Consider the following 21,781-nt stretch of genomic DNA (forward strand, 5'->3'; position numbering starts at 1 on the left):
TAACAATATAAAACGTATTCTGGAACAACCACGAAAATAGGTCAAGCAAAAGCTAGGGATCTTGAACAAATATGAGCCAATTAGCAAGATACTAATAAACTCCACCTTAGGCCAAAATATATATCCTTAGGCAAAAATATATATTCTTTCCGACAGAAAAGTATCAAATACAACAACTAATAGAACAAAACACATAACATAGACATTGTTCATAATCTGAGCTTTAATTGCCAAAGCACTTCAACAACTTTTGAACAAGTTACAGAACAAGATAGCAACCAAAACCGCTAAGAAACCAACAACTTTCATAGCCCAACCATCAAACCAAAACAGTCGAGTCACCAACATCAAGAACATCATAAAAGCGAGCAGTAGAAGCAAATACCCAAAAAACTCGACAACTACCTCATCTCCCAAATTACTCCTCCTCCAGCTTAAAAATCAACTTGGTCATCAACAGAATGACGCATAACATCTAGAAGGACAATCACTTTCCATTTTCGTTTTGTGGCACAATTAATAAACTCATCGAGCATTTGATTTTCAGGATTCAGAGAGTGTAAGAGGCGCTGACCAAAACCTGAGGAGACAAAGTTAGAACTTGGAGCGTCAACATTTGGGACAGAAGACGGCGGCGCGCCAAGATCACAGGCATGATGAGCTTGAAACAACTAGTAGCTGAAATTGACAAGGCTAGAGCTAGCACCAACCGGTTCCCCTGCAAAGATAAAATCAAGCTTTTACAAAAGCAGAATGCCACAAATAATCCGAGGGTAAGCAATGAGTAAACAAAGCGCCTAAGGACCAATATGTCGTTTTAGCTGAGGACAAAATTACCCCAATTGAACGTAGCACATTTTTCAATTTGGAACAATGTAGACAAGGAAATAGTTGCGCTGTAATGGCAAGACGAGCACTAGATGGCAACTATAATGCGGAATAAAACAACATATTTAGCACTGAGGTCCACAGAGGCAAGCTATCTAATCCTGGGCCAAGAAGATTTTATAAACCTCCAATTAATTCGGTTACAAGCTCTTTCATGGAAGCACAAGCTTTTGAATTTTAGGGGAACATCTGGGTCAAGGAATTTGTTAATAACAGAAGCAGTAAAGACAAAATCGTGCCCTCTAACATGAAGACGCTTGTAGTCAGCGGAGCCAACATCATTAAATGAAGGGTCAGGTTCACAATAAACTCTCTTACTAGCTTGGGATATTAAAGGGCTTAGACCAAGAGGCTGTCTTCATCATATATGTCTTTACCAGAAGCTACATTATTTCTAAGCTACATTATTTCTAAGCAATCTTGTGCTCTATCTGAAAGCTTCTTCTTAGGAAAGATCTTCCTCCTCACAGCATATTTCCAAAAGGAGGCATTTTTCTCAGAATGAAAGTAAACACCATCAAGAGGAAGAGGAGGAACGAGCACATTAGAAGCCATTTTCTTTTGAGATCAAGCTGAGGCATGTGTAAAAGGACCTTGTACCTTCTCTTCTTCATCCTCAGAACTGTTCACCCACCCTCAATCTTTAGAAGATTCATTGGAATCTTCTTCATCTCTGTCCTTAGCAAGATCACCACCTGTCTCAAAAGACGTTTCAGCATCTGTAGCAATATCCTTCATCTTAGACAATATATGATTTAGAGTCTTCTCATCATCACTAGAGTGGTCAGACTCATTGGAAACCTCAAATGGTTTCATAGGACTCTCCCCTTGATTGTCATTTCTAACAACATTATCAACATCCTTAGGAGTGTTGTCAATAAACTCAACACTTTTATAATGATCTCCCACGTCATTGAGTGAAACAGAAGTATTTGGCAAAATCAACATTCAGAACATAAACAAAAGTAGTACGAGTAGTAATACCAACGTTTTGAACGATAATTTTAGAATCAATCACAAAATTAGTATTACCAAAATCAATCACAGCATCATTTACACTACAATCAATTTTACATTCAACATTACCAGATTCTAGAAAAGGATGGACGCTAGACGGAAGCTCAAAAACATTCTCTACTCAAAAACATTCTCTACAACATGTTTAGCATCAGGGTAGCAATAACATTATGACTTTTTACCATTCTGTCCTTAACTAATTTCGACCTCTCGAACATAAATCCGCATTCATTTTCTCAAAATTCAAATCACATCTATAGAGCGAGTCAAAGTTTGACTTTCCAAAGTCAAAAGTCAATCGTTTAATTTTTTATAACTTTATTCTTGATATTCAAATCATATTTAAATTCAAAGTTCTATCTCTTAACTAATAATCGACAGTTATATCATGTATACTTATCAATTTTTACTTTCATTTCTTAATTCAAACAATTTAAATTAATCCTACGTACTATTCTAAATTCATTCTGTATGAGCTAGTAGGGGAACTTAATGGATCAATAGATATGAGCTACAACAATCCGAGATTAACTGACTAAATATTTAAACCGAGCTAATCAACATTCATTAACTAACGGATCATTCCACTAAAGTTTCACAGTTGCACTCCCCTCACTATATATATAATGGTGTCCATTTGATATCATCATGATTAGTAAATCAATCTTTCACTAGTTGTTTGTAATCTTGACTGGGTTAAAACACCATTTTACCCTCGAGATCACTGTTCTTGAAGTTCAATCGATCCTCTAATGAACAATTAGTTTAAGGTCTGACTTATAAACCATCTCTTTCATACCAACAAGAGGGTGGGGCCATTAATCAAGACTTGGATTCAGCAAATAAGAGACACCCTTATCTATTGACTCTATAGAGGGCATGAGCGAATTCCATCTTGCACCTATGTTCCGAGCTATCCACCTAGTCTTACCCCTGAAATGGGAAGCTTATTAGGCTAGTGCTAATGAGCTGGTCTCACCTATGTAGATCTAAGGATAATCCCCTATGAAAAAGAGTTCATAATTAGCTCAAGAATAAAATTAAGTTACCTAGATCATCAATAGAAATAAATACTCAGTTTTATAAAGTAAACGGTGTTATAACGTAAAAATGACTATTTCATGGTTTGGTCTTATGTAAACTCTTTATATAGGATGCCTCCACTTACATGTCTCTACATGAATGAATTTAGGATCACATCGTTTGTATTAATTATAAAGCGGGACACATCTATAATGTTACCAGAATAAGGTGCATGTATAAACTTATTAATATTGTTATACTCGTACCTAAAAAGGATTAAAATTCGACTAAGCATTAAAGAGTAGGCGTTTTGACATGGTCTAGGCTATAAAAAGTAGGCATTTTGAGTGAAAGGTTTGATAAAAGTTAACATAGGCAATGAAGCAAGACTACACAATAAGAAATTGGCGATTGTGTTAGTTCGCTAGAAGGGTTATGCGACAAGACTTTTAAAGGTTAAGTGTTTGTATGCAGTTAAGCTTTTTTGCGAGTTGAAAGACTAGGCGAGAAGAAGTAAGGAAATTTAAATTTCCTAAGGATGTTTAATGGGACACGTGTAGAAGATTAAGCTAAGCATGATTAAGTTAAATATAAAGTTCATACGCGTACCGCTATGAGTTGGAGCTGACATGATAACAAGAGTTTAAACGTGACTAAGTTGATTCAACACTAGTATAAATAGGGGTCTTCAGCCAGATTATTGAGTATTGTTACTCTGAAATTTTGAAGAGAAAATTAAAGTTTGAAGTGGTGTTGAAGTGACTACGCAAGAAGAAGAAGAAAAGAAGCAATTGAAGCTTAAGTGACCAAGTTTTGTGAGTGTTTTCTTTTAAAGTGTTTCTATCATAAAAGCTTTCTTCAAAAGTTATTTTGATTTGAAATAATGATTTCAATACAAGTGTTTCCAAAGGGAATTTGAATAAAAGCTTATGTTATGTTTAAATAATGATATATCTGTTTAAAAGAATTGTAAGATGTTATTCAAAACCATTAGTCTTCTTCTTATAAATGAGCTAATTGTTAAGTGCACATAAAGAGTAAATAAAAAGCATGCATGGTGGAATGAGGTAGAACAATACATAAAAGAGATGTATTATGCTTCAGCCTGAGCAACAAGGAATGAATCAGGATATTCTCGAATGTTGTTGATGAAAAGGTCATCTCAATAGTCTAAATGCGAGATGATGAGTCTTTGCGTAGAGAATGATTTAGTTCCTTGGTGAAAGGAATGTGTATGACTAATGTGTATTCATGTGAAATGATGTTTGTGTAAAATGATATGTTTATGTTAACAGGTATGTTTATGCGATTTGATTTGAATAATGATGTTTACGAAAGGTATTTCTCAAAAAAGGATTTCTTAAAATTTCACTAAGTCTTTCTGACTTGTGTTTTAAAGTTTTACTTTTCAAGTGTCAGGTGTTAAGGCTAAAGTAAGGGAAGGGTGAAAAGCTTGCTAGGGTAGAAGAGTTGCCAAACGTTTAACTTTAAGTTTAAACGTTGTTTTATGTATTATTGGAAAGTGTTGTAATCACCTAATTCAAGTAATAAAAGTTTGAGTTTGGTTACTTCTGATCGTGTTAAGTTTTTTTATCGCCTAAAATTTATTTTTAAGTTCCAAGTAAAGATGAAGAAAAGCTACTTAGTGATTAAACATAGCTTAAGGACCTAAAGCTGAGTGTCTTTGATGTTTAGCACATCAAGGATACTCAAAAGTCATACCGTGTCTCGCATGGCGAGTTGGGATGCATGTAGAGCGGGATGTGACAACTTGGTATCAGAGCATGATTTTGGAAAACCTGATGGTTTGAAGTGCGTCTTAGGGTGAACTAAGTGTTTAAGTTATTTTGTAGGCAATAGTAGAAGTTATGCCTGCTAGGAGAGCAAAAGTTGGATCAAGGAAAACCACTGAGCCCACAATGGACTTAGAAGCGTATTTAGTGATCTGGATGCGAGAAGGGAGCAAGAAGAGGCAGTATGTGATAGAGTTTCCCAATGGTTGATTGCTGCTATGACACAACTACCAGAGAAGAAATTTAGAATAGAGAGATTCAAGGAGTTGCGAGCTACTGAGTTTATTAGAACGACTGAAGCAAAGGAAGTTGAGAAATGGATAAGGGTATTGGAGAAGTGTTTTAGAGTTATGCAAAGTCTAGAAGAAAGAAAAGTAGACTTAGCAGTATTTCTATTACAAGAAGACGTAGAAGATTGGTGGATTCTAGAGGAAGATAGGCAAGGAAGGGTTGATTGAGAAGACTTTAAGGAGATTTTCAATAGTAAGTATTTCTCTTAGACTTATAGAGATGAAAAGAGAGATGAATTTCTCCTTTTATGAATTTCTCCATTTGGAACAAGGAGAACTCTCTGTTGCCGAATATAAGAAGAAGTTTGCGAAATTGGTGAAGTATGCAATTGTCCTAATCACCTCGGAGACCAAAAGATGTTGGCGATTAGTGAACAGATTATGTGGAAAAATCAGAACTCCCGTTGTGCTAATCGCGGTAAGATGTGATTATGTAAAGCTGGTAGACGCAACTCTAGAGTAAAAAATAGTTCAAACTTAAAAAGACCAAGTTCTGAGTTAAGTAAAGAAGAATAAAAAGAGAGTATAGAGAATCCTAAGAAATCCAAAACTATGATAAGTCAAGGGTCGTGTTGGAGTGGCGATCATAAACAAAAGTGTAATAATTGTGGTAGAAGACATGCAAACACTTGTAGGCAAAAGAGCATCACTTGTTACTAATGTGGCGAGAAGGGGCATTACAAGAGTGAATGCCAAAGTAAGTTTGGAGAAGATGAAGAATTATCAACTCAAACAAGGGTGACATCTCACTTAATTCGACATCATACAAGAGGAGGCTCTACCTTAGACAAAGGAAAAAGAGTGATAGATGTAGTGTTTAAAAAGAAAAAAAAAAAGAAAAGAAAAGAAGATAGTATAAACACCAAGTTTGTATTAATTTTGTTTATAATTTTTTCCTACCATGTAAGGTTGTAATTCCAAAAGTTAAGTAATGAAGGAAGTAGTTTTGAAAGTTTAAAGTTAGTATTTGTTATTCAAATCTCGAGGACGAAATTCTAAAAAGGGGAAGAGTTGTGAGACCCGTACCTAAGAAGGGTAAAATTTGACTAAGTATTAAAGAGAACGCATTTTAACATGGGCTAGGCTATAAGAAGTAGGAATTTTGAGTGAAACGTGTGATAAAAGTTAACAATAGACGATGAAACAAGACTTTTGAAGGTTAAGTGCTAGTATGCGATTAAGGTTTTACGCGAGTTCAAAGACTAGGCGAGAATGAGTAAGGAAATTTCTAAAATTTTCTAAGGATGTTTATTGGGATACATGTAGAAGATTAAGCTAAGCATGATTATGTTAAACATGAAGTTCACACATGTACCACTATAAGTAGGAGCTGGCATGATGACAAGAGTTTAAACATGACTAATCTATTTTAAGACTAGTATAAATAGGGTTGAAGTCAGAGGGTTCATAAGTCTATTGCTTAAATTCTAAAAAGAATTTAGCCAAGTGCTGAAGCTGCTATGGAAGGGTTACGCGAGAAAAAGAATATTTGAAGCAAGAGGAGTCTAAGGCAACTAAGTTTCTAAGTTTGTGAGTGTTTTTCTTCAAAGTATTTTTTATGTTTAAAAGTTTTTTCTTTGAAGTCTTTCTAATTTGAAATGATTAATCAATGTAAATGTTTTCAAAGAAATTTATATGAAAAGTTCATGCTATGTTTTAAAGTATGTTTTATATGATTCCAATGATTGTACAATGGTGTTCAAACCATTATTCTTCTTCCCATCAATAAGCTAACTATTATGTGCACATAAAGAGTAAAGACAGCCATGTATAAAAGATGTACATGGTGAAATGAAGTGGGATAATGCATAAAAGATGTTTGTTGCGTTTTGGCCTGGGTAACAAGAAACGAATAAGGAAATTCTCAGATGGTGGTGATGAGAAGGTCATCTCAGTAGTGTAAATGCGAGATGATGAATCTTTGCATAGAGAATGATTTGGGATCTTAGCGAAAGGAATGACGGTGGACTAATGTGCAGTTATGTGAAATGCATGTTATTGCAATTGGATATGTTTATGTAAAAGATATGTTTAAGCGATTTAATGTGAATAGTCTTCTAATAAATATATGTTTTTAAAATAATAATTAAATTCTTTTTTATTGGAATCAAATCTTGGACTCCCGACAATGTTATCCTTCATCTAAAGAATTTTAGGAAATGACACTCCCAAATTTTGTAAATTTTGTCCTATAATTTTATTTAAGAAAGGTTATATAAGTTATCATAAAACCTTTTGAAATAATAGATTAATTTTCTAACCTTTGAAAACAAGAATTTTAATTGGTTTAGAAAAAGGCTAAAGACGTTAAAGTTGAAGAAATTTGAATTAAAAGAACTTTTTAAACCTTTGAGATATTTTTAATTAAAAATCAAATAAGAGTCGATGAAAAATAGATAAAGAAAGCACAATCAAACATGCATCATAATAAAATATACAAATAGTTAAAAAAAAACATATTAAGATGAAAAAAATATATATTAGGGATTGGTCTCAGACTCCCAAAAAACCGATGCTCTTGCCTGAAGAATCTAGAAAAATATAGTGCCAAATATTTCTAGATATTCTCATCTTGATATTTTTTTTAAAGAAAAGAGCAAATAAAGATTAATGAAATTTAACACAATAAATTTATAACGTAGCACAGACATATTTGAAAGAATAATAACATATGAAATATGCTTGAAAATGAAAATAATTAAAACAAAATTTAAAGTAAAAAAAAAGGTAATTTACATATATAGAACAAAATCCAAAAATGTTTACGACCGTGTAACAAAAATAAAAGTCCATGAAACCATCATTGTATTTTCGTAAATTTCATATTTACCCTTGTTGGTTTTGAATTTCGTGTTGAATGCTTACGCATCTTCTTTATATTATTACTTCTCTCCTTCATCTTCTTCATATGTTTGTGATTTATTCTGACAGCAGATTGACGAGGCTTAAAGAATTTGAAAAAACTATATAATTCAGAAGAAGAAAGAAGAGAAATGAAAAAGAACTCTCCCAAAGGTTTCATAGTGGCTCGACATACTAAAGTCCAATTCAAAGAGAGAAGAGGAAGAACTCTCAGAACTTTGATCCCACTAGGCCAGGCGCCAGTCTGGCTGCCTCCTTCGTCTAAACTCGTTTACGTGCTGCTTTCGCTTTCTTTAGTTCCATCTTTTCTACATCTACATTATTCAAAGAAAGCCTATCCACTCGTTCATCCCACTAATCTCCTCTTTCAGAATTTATTCATTTTTCATCATATCTTATTTTATTTATCATCTTTTTCACAAAGACAATTATCTTTCCTTATATTTTTTTTTTCATTATCAAGTATTGTGTCCTTCATGTTCTTTGTTTTTCTTCTTCGTTTTTCACTACACGATTGTGTACCAATATCTAAACGATAAGTTGCCTATCCTAGATAGAAAGAGACAAACTAGTTATAGATTATTTTGATACAAGATTGTTTAGACTGGGTAAAAGGGTACAAGTTCGTTTAGATTGGGTACAAGGGTACAAGATCACGTAGCAAGGATCGTTTATATTTGGTACAAGATTCTTTAAGCTGGGTACATTATATCGATTAGACGGGGTATAAGGGTACAAGATCATGTAGCAAGATCATTTAAATTTGGTACAAGATCGTTTAAGCTGGGTGCAAGATTGTTTAGACTTGAGTACGAAATCGTTTAAATTGGATACAAGATCGTTTTCTCCCATGTGTGTGACCGATTAATCGCAAGGTATTTTTGTTATTTCACGTTGTGGGCTTTTTCCCTTTTCAAAATTTTTCTATGCATTATAAATATTTTCATGCTTTGTTCTATTTTTGAAAAAAAAAAAGTAAACGAAATACAAATAAAACTTTTCTTCTTTTCTCATTTTCATTTGTTCTCTTCTTTTTTTCCTAACACATCCTTTTCTTCTTCGTGCACTCAAACTTTCTCATTTCCCTTTCTTTTTCTCAAAACAATTTTTTTTTTTGAAAAACAAACTTTTCTTAAAGGTATGTAAACTTTTCTTGATATTTTTTTTTTCCTTTACACATATTTTATTTAAAGAGAAATCTATGAGAATGGAAGAGATGAACATTAGTAAAATTAAAACTAACCAATAAAAAAAATAACAATAGATCTAGTGAATGCATAGAGATGTTCAATTTTCTTAGGAAACGGGTCTCTTCAGAGACCCGCTCTGAATGGGTCGAGGCTTCCCTGATTAGGTGGGAAATTGGGGAGGGAGTAGGGGAAAATTTTCTCCGCGAGCTAAATGGGGACGAGGACAAGGAGTGCATTCTTTAACCTCGCCCCGATTACACTTTCTTTATTTATTTAGTATAGTTATATAAGGTTATGTTATTATTATTATTATATAAATCATACATTTAAATTTCAGGTTTGATTATTTATGGGCCAAGATAATGAGTGTGTTTAAATTCAACTTTTAAACTTAGGTTATATGTGTGAATAATTTGATTTATGTTCATTTCTTTTAATTGATTAGTTTTCTCCATCAAAATTTGACTAATTTGTCTTTAAATTCAAACTGTGATATAAAACTAACGATAATAAGCAACTTAGAGATAAATTTAATTATTTAGTTATAATTTTCCGACATTAATGGTCTAAATTAATTAGTTTTTTTAATAAAATTAACGAAAAAAATTATCCATTGGGAACCCGATACCCACAGATTCTCTATGGGGATTCCCTACTTCGATCCTCGTTGGAAATTTCATGGAGACGAGAAATGGCATCCCCGACCCCGCCCTATCCCATGGACATCTCTAATGATGCATATCAAAATTGATAAAAGAGCACATCATAATGAAATGAAAATAAAATGTATATATAAAAAAAAGAAACAATAACAATAAAATCAGTTTTCCTTATAATCCTTAGGACGTCTCTAATGATGCATATCAAAATTGATAAAAGATCACATGATAATGAAATGAAAATAAAATGTATATATAAAAAATGAAAATGAAATGTATGTATAATACATAATTTGGATTGAAGGGCATTTTAGTTCAAATCGGCACAATCTCCTCTAGTTTCCTCATCGTGTTTCGTCGTTAGCCGAGCTGTGCATTATTTAAACATCGTTCGTCGTCATTCGACAAGTCGAATCATTTCTAATCTCATTCTTCTCAACTCCATATCGTTGGATCTAAGTTTTTGGGTAAATCTTCTTTGTTTTAGTGGATTTCTTGATGAGTTTCCATTACCTATTAAGTTTTAACTCAATTTTCACAATACCCATTACTTTTTGATGCTAGATTTAAATTTTGGAACAGTTAAACTGCAGTCTAGCCGTTCGAAAGTTCAAAATCGAATGCTTTGGCATATTTTGGGGTAGATTCTAAGCTTTATTTAATGGCTCTTTAGAACCCATTGATTTTTGGTGCCAATATTATGAAAACCATGGTTTATGGATGCTAGAATTCGATAATGAGTGCCGTTAGAGCATTTTTCATTGAAGTTAGATTATTTTGCTAAGTTCTTGAATAGGCCATGATGTCGGATGCTTATTTTGTGATTAAAAGGTAGTTAGAGTGCTCTCCGTTGAAGTTATGGGTGCTTTGTTAAGTCTTTGGAAAGTTTTGGAATAACTTCATTGGAAATTTTCCTAGAGTTGAAGGTTAAAGGTTGAAAATAGACTTTCCTTTAACTTTGAAGTTTGCCGAGGTGTTATTTCTATAAGCTTCGAAACAAAAACTAGTTGTAGGTATTAGTTTCAAAATTGAAAAATCGTTAATGTGCTGTCAAGGCAATTTCGACAAGGTATCAATAAGATTTAGATAAATTTATTGGGTTGAAAGGATATTATTTGAGGTAAGTCGTTATCAAAATGATAGTTTGTTATAGATGTAAGTGTGCAAAACAAGAATTTATTCCTAGCCTAAAATAAAAGAATACAAGAATAGAGAAAGACTAGATGAAATATGAGGGTTAGGGATTACCTCGATTACCTTTCAAAGTTATCTTTTTAACCCTTCTTACCTTTGTGGAAATTGAGAGTAGTATGAGGAAGAAGGGTGTCGAACCCTAGAGAGCACTTAATATTCAAAACTTCAAGATTCACAAACAAGGTCGATTAGTAGCTTCAAGATCTAAAAGAAAATTAAAAACACAAAAAAAAAGTGGGGGGGGGGGGGGGTTGTGGAAGTAATGTTTGAACTATAGTAAAGAACAAGTATTAAAGGATGATTAATGACAACAAGTAATTCAAGTAAAGTTTTTCTTTCAAGTTTAGTAAAGGGACTTTTTCTTGGGCAATTACCATGTTTCTTATCATTGAAAAAGAAAGAAGATTAATTAAGTGATTTCAATGGCGTTGGACTCGTATCAGGGTGAAGTTTCATATTCTGCATAAAAATGACATTTTAGTGAGTAAATGGATAAAGGTTGGGAAAAATTATTCTAATAATGTTAGGTCTAAAATAGCCCTAACAAAATACCCCCAACTTAAGACTTGTTCGTCCCGAACAAGAAAATTAAAAATGTGCTAACATTCAGTCATTCATCATGCAAGGGATTCACACATTATTTTGTAAGAATTGAACTCAAACAATCATGCAAAAATTTTGATGATGTTTTCAAACAAATATGCAAAGGATGTTACTCATGGCTTAACAATTCAACAAAGTAATTTTTTATTATCCATTAAATATTCAAGAGAAGCAAGTAGTCAATTTGAGGTTGATTTTTAATAAAGTTCATTTATTGAAATCATGTTTAGATAAAACATCTAAGTTTTGCTATTTCGACTCACTAGACATGCTTCGAAAGAATTAAAAAAATGCCCTAGGCTTGTTTTCCCTCTACTCTGAAGCGGGAAGGATCCCTCCTTAAACTTGGCCCTCGGTCAAAACATTGAAACTAAATAGAAAATTTTAAAGATAGAATTGTATGGGTTTTACTAAGGCAAATGATAGGCTTTTTTCGTAGGGATTCGTACCTCATTAACATCGAGTAATTCTAACTGATCACGGGAAAAACCTAACGTTCGACTTAATCGTACTTCTTTTTTATAGAAGTATCTTGCTAAAAGTATGCATTTTGCTACCTTTTTTTTTTTTGAATTCTATTTTTGGTAGCAAGCTCTTTGCTTAGCTCCGGCTGGGCTAACTTTAATCTTGGATTTAATCTATTAGGTTCTATGATTGACCGTTCTTTCGAGGTGACAACAAGCGAATTTAAGCATTCTATCCTTTTCTAAAGAGTTCTAGGTTCGTCATGGCTCGACAAAGGGGTTTTTTCTAATTCATGAGTCAAAGGGATGAAAAGTTTAAAAATTAACCTCAATTTCATAAAAGGTTCTTTATCTTATTTAAAATCAAAGCAAAAATTGCTAAGAGAGGTGTATCATAGGCAATCATCATAAGAAACTTTGCAAAAAAGTTAACATCCATGCATTTTCTTTTGTAAGCATTCATTCAAGCAAACAACATTAATTTCATTCATGCATTCAGAATAATACTCAAAAAAATTTTGGTCAATTTTAATCTACCCAAGTCATGCAAATGCTTAAAAGAAAAAAAATTAGCAACCTAGTTTAACAACTACTTACCCACCCACAACTTAAAAACTTTGTTTTGTCCTCAAAGCATATTTATGTAAAAAATGTATGAAAATACCGAGGAACAGAAAACTCCCCTGGATTTGAGGACTTTGATTTTAAAGCTTGCTTTAAAGCGAAGTGGTTTCTTCCTTTTATGATTCTTTGATTTCTTCAAGTAAAGTTGCCTTACATATTAAAAAAAAAAGGATTTTCTCTCAATTTTATTCAATACAAAACTAATCTAGGAAAAATTAAAAAGATGGAAATTAAAGAAAAGTAAAGACAGAAAGCGATAAAATTTTTGACGCCTGGCTGCTTCGGCTTTATGTGTAGAGGGGGAGAGAAAGTGTTTCTATGGAATTTTGTTGTACGGATTGCCTCTGTCTATGCCCATTTACTTTGAAAATTTTTCCCGTGTCAAGACTTTTTATGGAAACTACACCAAAAGTAGAGAAATCAATCACAACAAAAGGACCAAGCCATTTAGATTTTAACTTTCTGGGCATGAGTTTAATAGAAGAATTATATAAAAGAACTTTTTGCCCTATTTCAAATTCTTTTCTTAAGATTTGTTTATCTTGCAAAAGTTTAGTCTTTTCTTTGTAAATCCTAGAATTTTCATATGCTTCTAATCTCAATTCTTCTAATTCTAGCAAATCTAGGAATCTTTTCTCACCGGCTTCTAAGAGAGATAAATTGCATTGTCTAATAGCCCAATATGCTTTATGTTCTATTTCTACAGGGAGATGACAAGGCTTACCGTACACAAGCTTGAACGGAGATGTGCCAATTGGAGTTTTATAGGTCGTTCGGTATGCCCAAAGTGCATTGTTGAGGCAGAGGCTCAAATCCTTTCTTTTTGTGTTGACGGTTTTCTCTAGGATATTTTTTTATCTCTCGATTAGAAGTTTTGACTTGTCCGTTCATTTGAGGATTGTATGGTGTGGAAATATGATGTTGAACACCATATTTTCTTATCAAGGCTTAAACGGTCCGATTGCAAAAGTGTGTTCCTAGATCGCTAATGATTGCCCTTGGGATACCAAATCTAGAAAATATGTTAGAAACTAGAAATCTTGAGACAACGGAAGAATCATTAGTCTTAATGGGGATTGCTTCAACCCACTTCAATACATAATCGACGGCTAATAAATGTAAAGATATCCAAAAGAAGAAGGAAAGGGACCCATAAAATCCATGCCCCAAATATCAAAAACTTCACAAGTAATAACGGGGTGAAGGGGCATTTCATTTCTCCTAGATAGAGATCCGGTTCTTTGACAGTTTGCACATGATTTACAAAATAAAAAAGAATCTGCAAATAATGTTTTTCAAAAGAATCCACTATCTAAAATTTTCCTAGTCGTTCTTTTAGGACTAAAGTGACCTCCGCATGCATGATCATGACAAAATGATAAAATTGATTCATATTCATGCTCGGGAACACATTTCTTAATGATTTGGTCAGAACAATATTTCCAAAGGCATGGTGGTTCCCAAAAATAGTTTTTAGCATCACTACGTAATTTGGCTTTTTGTGAAAAAGAAAAGTCTGGAGGAAAGTTACCCGTGACTAAGTAGTTTACAATATCGGCGTACCATGGTGCTTGAAGATTTGTTTGAAAGAGATGTTCATCGGAGAAGTCTTCTCGAATTGGCATACTTTCTTGCTTTTGTACAATTCGACTAAGATGGTCGGCTACAGAATTGTTGGCTCCTTTTCTATCCTTGATGGTTAGATTGAATTCTTGCAAAAGTAAAACCCATCGAACAAGTCTTGGTTTTGATTTTTTTTTGATACAAGATACCTAACCGCTGCATGATAAGTGTAAACAATTACTGGGGAGCCAATAATGTAGCTTCTACACTTATCTAAAGCAAAAGCGATAGCAAGAAATTCTTTTTCAATTGTGGTGTAGTTAGATTGTGCTTGGTTAAGGGTCCTAGATGCATAGTATATAGCATGCAATTTTTTATCTATCCTTTGTCCTAAAACAGCTTCTAATGCTAAGTTGCTTGAATCACACATTATTTCAAAAGGTAAATTCCAATTAGGAGATTGAAGGATAGGGGTAGAGACTAACCTTTGTTTGAGATCATCAAATGCCTTCTTACAATTGTCATCAATCAGAAATTGTACATCTTTTTGTAAGAGATTAGTTAGAGGTAAAGCAATTTTAGAAAAATCTTTTATAAACCGTCTATAAAAGCCGGCACTACCAAAGAAGGATCTAACATCTTTTAAACATGTTGGATATGGCAATTTTTGTATAATGTCAATTTTTGCTTTATCTACCTCTATTCCTTTGGAAGACAATAAGTGTCCTAAAACTATACCATGAGACACAATGAAATGACACTTTTCATAATTCAAGACAAGGTTAGTTTCTATGCATCTATTTAGAATTAATTCTAGACTGGCTAAACATGCATCAAAACTATCATCATAAACTGTGAAATCATCCATGAAAACTTCAATGCATTTTTCAATAAAGTCGAAAAATATGCTCATCATGCAACGTTGGAATGTGCCCGGTGCATTACAAAGACCAAATGGCATACGCCTAAATGCATAAGTTCCATAATCACAAGTAAAAGTTGTTTTCTTTTAGTCTTCACATGCTATAGGAATTTGGTAAAAACCGAAAAATCCTCTAAGAAACAAAAATATGATTTACCTACTAAACGTTCTATCATTTGATCAAGAAAAGGTAAGGGGAAATGATTCTTTTTTGTTACCTCATTGAGTTTTCGGTAATCTATGCACATTCTCCAACCATTTTGCATTCGCATCAGAACCACCTCACCTTTGTCGTTCTTTACAACGGTCATCCCGATCTTCTTTGGGACCACATGAATTGGACTTACCCATGTACTATCCGGGACGGGGTAGATAATTCCGGCATCTTTTAGCTTTAGTACCTCTTTCATGACAACTTCCTTCAATGTTGGGTTAAGCCTTCTTTGTGGTTGGATTTTCTCTTTTGCTCCCTCCTCCAAGATAATACGGTGCATGCAAAAAGTGGGAGATATGCCCTTGATGTCGTCAAGAGTCCAATCAATAGCTTGCTTTTTCTTCTTCAAGACTTCGATAAGTCTTTCTTCTTGTTTTTGGTTTAGTTCTCTTGAGATGATTATGGGAAACAAATTCTTTTTCCTAAGAATATGTATTTCAAGTGTGGTGGGAGAGTTTTGAGCTCAATCCCTAGCTTCTGTGGAGAAAAGAAAAGATTATCACAATTATTTTTTTCTAAAGCATAGTCAACATTGGGTTCTAACAATTCTCTATTTTCAACAATTTCTTGTTCAAAAAATTCATCATGTATAGACAATTCATCAACTTCATCATGCAATTCTAATCAACATAAAGACAAGCATTCATCCGGATATCTCATGGATTCAAAAATATTGAATGTGACAATGTCTCCATAAAACTCTACACTCAAGGAACCTTTATCAACATTTATAATGGCTTTTGCAGTTTTAAGAAAAGGTCTTCCTAATAAAATAGAGTGAGATTGTTTGAGGCATGCTTCATTCATTTCTAATATGTAAAAATCCGCCGGAAAAATTAGTTTGTCAATTTTCACAAGGACATCTTCAACTATTCCTAATGGTGAAATAAAAGATCTATCTACTAGTTGTATGCATACACTAGTTTTTTGCAAATTATTGAGTTCTAGATCTTTAAAGATGTTGTATGGCATGACATTTATGGATGCTCCTAAGCCAAACATTGCATGAGAAATTAGCCTATTTCCTATTACACAAGGTAGAGAAAACATACCGGGGTCATTGCATTTTTGCGGAATATTACTCTTAAGAAGAGCCGAAACATTTTGACTTACCATTGGTCTTTTTTTTGTTTTCCTCTTGTTTGTACACAACTCCTTTAGAAACTTTGCATACCTCGGGACTTGTTGGATTGCATCGAGAAGGAGCAATGTAAACCCGATATTTTCTTGGTTTAATTTCTTTAAATGGGGAAAGAAAAAAAAAAGAGAAAAAGAAAATGGAAATTAAATGTAAATATATATATATATATATATATATATATATATATATTTATATATTAAATAGTTTTATTAAATAAAGTAAAGAAAAGAAAGAAAAGAAAGGATAAAAAGAAGAAAAGGAGAAGAAAATTTCATTTTTTCTTTTCTTCTTCTTCTTCTCTTCCCTTCACCGCCAAGATTTTGAAGAAATCCAAGTTCCATTTTTTTTTCTTTTTCCTTCTTCAATTTGCAGAGAACTTCTAAGAGAGAGTTTGGAAGAAGAAGAGAAATTATACTAGAATTTTTAGGTTGAAGAAGAGGAGGAGAACTCAAGCAAAGTGTATCAATGGCTGAATTTTAGTTCATTCTGCACATCACTGGTTTTTAATTCGGTGTGAACTCTTCAAAAGGAATTAAGAGGTGAGATTTACATTTACTGAAATTTAACTCATTCTTAAACAAACTTTATGAAGAACGTTGGAGCAAATTCGGATATTCATTTGGTGCTTTTTGATGAAGAAAACAGGGCAGTTGGTTTTCACTCGAAATCAGGAGGTCTCTGGTTTTTCTTGTATTTCAGAGTGTATCGGTGGAGTTAGAATCTCTATTTGGTATGGTTGGAAATCTTATTCAATTTACTACAACGTTCATGAAGAAATTGTAAACCAAAAACGACTAAAAATAATTTAAATTGTAGGGACAAGTTAAAGAGGTCGTGTGCGCGCGATTCTGGAAGTGGTTCTGTTTTGAGGGTTATATGTGTTTATGCACGGGGAATCAGATTTATATGTCTTCAGGTAAGTTTTAGAGAATCTCAAAATGAAGATTTTGATATAAAGAACACTCATTTTGGTTAAGTATTGAGAAAGTTATAGTCCTTTGAAGTTTATGTTAGAAATCTGGAAATTTTAGGGAATTGTTGAAATAGGATTTTATTTCTTAAGCTTTGTTTTCGTGAGCGTCATCTTTGGTGCGACATGTTATGTATATCTTTAGGAAACCAGAATGTTTAGAGTTTTAATACTCGGTTGGGTTGTTGGCAGGCCGAGAAGAATTAAACCGAGCTTATAGACCAAGGATCTAGCCCAAGACTGTGAGTGACAAAACCAACTTTGAAATATTTTCCATAATTGTTATTATGATTGAATGCGATAAATGTTTATTTACGAAGCCATGAAAAGTATTTGAATTTCATGACTATTTTCAAGCATACATTTGGAGACTAGATTTCTTAAAGAAATTTATGCTAGCACGTAGATATTAAATGTTTGGAAAGTATTTAAACAACAATATTTTAAGCAAAGCATGAATTAGTATGAAGTTTTGTTTTAAGAACTACAATTTTCCACGAAAGAGCTGAGTAAAGTTCGAGCTTTGTGTAAAATTTATAAGCAGGCATGTTTTAATATTTAAAGATGATTTATGAAATTTTCATTAACTACATGACTGAGATCTTGAGCCTGAGGTTAGAGATTACCGTGTGCACACTAGTTAGATTCCGTTGTTGACGTTGAGTGTACTCCGTAACAACGATGCTGTCGTGAGTGCTGGGTGGGCCCCACTATGACAAAGATGATGGGAGTGCTGGGCGGGCCCCACTACATCGTAGTGCTTGTAAACGTTGTTGTACTAGGTGTACCCTACACAACGTAGATTCGTCATGTTAGTTAAAATGCTTCGATATACTTGATATGCCTTGCTAGATTTCAATGGTGAACATGCTGAGTATTTAAGGAAGCTATTCTTACTACTACACATTTACATTTGCGACTTGTATAAACAGATTTATATGTGTAAAGTTTTCACGTGCTCTTATCTTTAAATTCATAGTTTTAAACTGAGTCACTCACTGAGCTTCATAGCTCACCCTTTCCAAAATGTTTTACCCATTTTCCAGGTAGAGATCGACTTCTCGGTGCCTGATAGACTGCCTTAGTCTGCGGAAGCTTCATTATCGATTGCTAGTACGTGTTTTGAGTTGGGCATAGAGTCTGTTGTGTTGTGGTGTATATACACCCTTGTATGTTATAGATACTCCACAATTTGTATAAGCTTTAGGAGCTGTAGTTGTGTAAATTTTGTTGGTTATATTTTGATTAAGGTGTCTTTAGGTTTACTCGTGAAATCGGTAAATTTTGAGGTACACTTCATGTATGTGTTTGACTAGCTGTGTTTGACTAGCCTAGGATCCGCTGTGTTTTGTGGCATGTACAATAGTTTATATACTAGATTGGCAAGTTCATCACATGAAAGTTTTAAGCAGAGTCGACAGATACAGGTACAGAAAAGCGTTGTTCGTCGGCTTCACGCCATCTTTCGGTCTAAGGTAGCAGGTAGTCCGGGAGGGGGGTGTGACAAGCAAGTTGATTTGCACCTTTCTAAACATCTCCAAGAGTTCTTCCTCCTTGGGTGTTTCCTTCTTTTTTGGAGCCAACCTAGAGGGAAAAGAAGGTTTAGGTATGTAAGGAGTAAAATCATTAAGAGGAGATTTATCATTTTCAGAATTAGATGGTGAGAGGTTTGTTTCAACCTTTTCTTCCTTGGACTCATTCTTACTATTAAGAGGTAAGAGTTTGGAAGTTACCTTTTCCGCTTTGGTGGTGGGAGTGTCAAGAATCTTACCACTCCTTAGTGAAATGGCACTTACATTAGTATGGTCCGGTTGAGCGAAAGTTTGCCTTTCCCATCCATCTTGCTTATGGCGGTAGTAAGTTGAGTCATTTGTTGTTTAATCTCTTGTTGAAAAGAAAGAGTGTTAGTTGCCAAAGCTTTGATAATATCTTCAAGATTCGTACCTTGGTTTGAAGAGGTGGGTGGTGCTTGTGTATGCTTTTGGTTGTCATTCCCCCATCTTAAGTTTGGGTTATTTCTCCACCCCGAATTGTATGTATTACCGTGGGGGTCATATCTTCGAACAATGTTTACATCCTCGATCACCTCGGGACATTTGTCATTTGGATGACCAACCAAGGCACAAACTCCACACTTGGTTACTTTAAGAGGAGTACCTTGTACAAAAGAAGTAAGAAGAGTAGTCATATTTAACATTTGTGATCTTAATTCACTTACCTCTTTTGTTAGAGAATTGTCAAGCTTTGATGCTCTATTCCCAAAGCTTTGAGAATTTTTCTCCATTCTTGAAATGAGCTCCCGTGCTTTGGTGGGGGTCTTGTCGGCTAGAGCTCCTCCCGCTGCTGCATCTATCGTATTCCTGTAGGAGGACAAAAGACCGGAGTAAAAATATTGAATTAAAGAAGGGTCGAAAATATGATGGTGAAGAAAGCTAGCACAAAGCTCTTTGAATCCTTTCTAGTATCCCGAGAGGGATTCTTCAAAGGCTTGTCTTATCCCATAAATTTCTTTCCTAATATTGTTTGCTTTAGACTACCCCAAGTGGTTATGGAACCCGGTTCTAAGTAGTAGAGCCATCTCTTTGCTACATCCGTAAGGGAAAAAGGAAAGGCTCGTAAATTTAGTTGTTCTTCCAAGATGCCATGAGGCCTCATGGAATCACAAACCATATGAAAATCCTTAAGATGTTTGTGCGGGTCCTCTCGGAACTTCCTTTAAAGATGGGCAAAAGATGAATAAGTCCGAGGTTTTAATTCAAAAGGTTGAGTGGTTGGGGGTATGACTATACAAAGAGGTCTTTGGTCTTCATCGGGCTCGGCAAGCTCTGTAGGGGTCTTTTCTCTAACTTCACCCATATTCCTTCAACCAAGGTTTGGATCTAAAGGAGAATCTAGGCTAGGTTCTAAACCTCTTAAAGGTTCTTGGTTAGAAAGATTGGGGATGCTAATCTCTTCTCTCCTTTCTCTCCTAATTCTTCGAACCTCTCTATTTAAATCTTCAATGTAAGAAAATTCTAAATTTGAAGAACGGGTCATGCAAGAGAAAAAAAATTCTACACGATCTCTTTATGACTATATATTTTTTTTCTTTATTGTTTTTACAAAATGAATATAAGAATCAAGAAGCTCTAAAAGAAAGTTTGAAATAAAAAAGTCTTGAAAACTACACCGTGCTCCCCGACAACGACGCCATTTTTGATAGGATATTATTTGAGGTAAGTCGTTATCAAAATGATAGGTTATTATAGATGTAAGTGTGCAAAACAAGAATTTATTCCTAGTCTAAAATAAAAGAATACAAGAATAGAGAAAGACTAGATGAAATATGAGGGTTAAGGATTACCTCAATTACCTTTTAAAGTTATCTTTTTAACCCTTCTTACCTTTGTGGAAATTGAGAGTAGTATGAGGAAGAAGGGTGTCGAACCCTAGAGAGCACTTAATATTCAAAACTTCAAGATTCACAAACAAGGTCGATTAGTAGCTTCAAGATCTAAAAGAAAATTAAAAACACAAAAAAAAGTGGGGGGGGGGGGGGGTTGTGGAAGTAATTTTTGAACTATAGTAAAGAACAAGTATTAAAGGATGATTAATGACAACAAGTAATTCAAGTAAAGTTTTTCTTTCAAGTTTAGTAAAGGGACTTTTTCTTGGGCAATTACCATGTTTCTTATCATTGAAAAAGAAAGAAGATTAATTAATCTTTTCTTGAATTACAAGAATGGAATTTTTACAAAAAGAAAGTAACCAAATCTCTATTAAAACATGATTAATGTCAACGACCAAAGCATGTTCAAACCGAGGCAAAATTTATCCTATTTCAAGATTTGCTAAGGAGGGGATAGCCACTACGCTTAGCAAAATTAATGCCCATTCCAAACTTGTTATGCAAGAATCAATTAGTAGAAAATTAAAGACAATCTCAACAATTAATTCAACATAACAAACCATTGCAAATCAAAATTTAAGTTCAGCACTTTAAGAATTTGTAAAGAAATTTCAATGAAAATTTGATGGAAAAAACTTATTTGTTTTATTGAAATTTCAAAAGAAATTGCAAAGGGAAACAAGCAATCAAATAAAAAATTGAAAAGATATAGAAAGGAATTTAATTCTAAAAGAAAACATGGTAATTTAACCCAAGAAAAAGTCTCAAAAGATTACCTTAGCCCATGAAGATTGATGAAATTCTTGAAGAAATGTTGAGGAAAGAATCCATTTATTTAACAAAAGTAATCTTTATTGATAGAGTTTCAAGAATTTGCTACAAGAATTGAATGAGATAGAGAGTGTTTTTTTTTACTTGGAATTTCTCATCTCTCTCCCAAAAAATAGGAGGGATTTTATAGAAAGGAAAATGGGAG

At 33.7% G+C, this 21,781-nt stretch overlaps 1 pseudogene; it reads right to left on the bottom strand.

Moving 5' to 3' along the window:
* Positions 1-1,524: 1,524 nt before the first annotated feature.
* LOC127148668 (uncharacterized) lies at positions 1,525-16,422 on the bottom strand (annotated as a pseudogene).
* Positions 16,423-21,781: the final 5,359 nt, after the last annotated feature.

The sequence above is a fragment of the Cucumis melo genome, chromosome 3, assembly GCF_025177605.1.
Source record: "Cucumis melo cultivar AY chromosome 3, USDA_Cmelo_AY_1.0, whole genome shotgun sequence".
In the NCBI taxonomy this organism is placed as follows: domain Eukaryota; kingdom Viridiplantae; phylum Streptophyta; class Magnoliopsida; order Cucurbitales; family Cucurbitaceae; genus Cucumis; species Cucumis melo.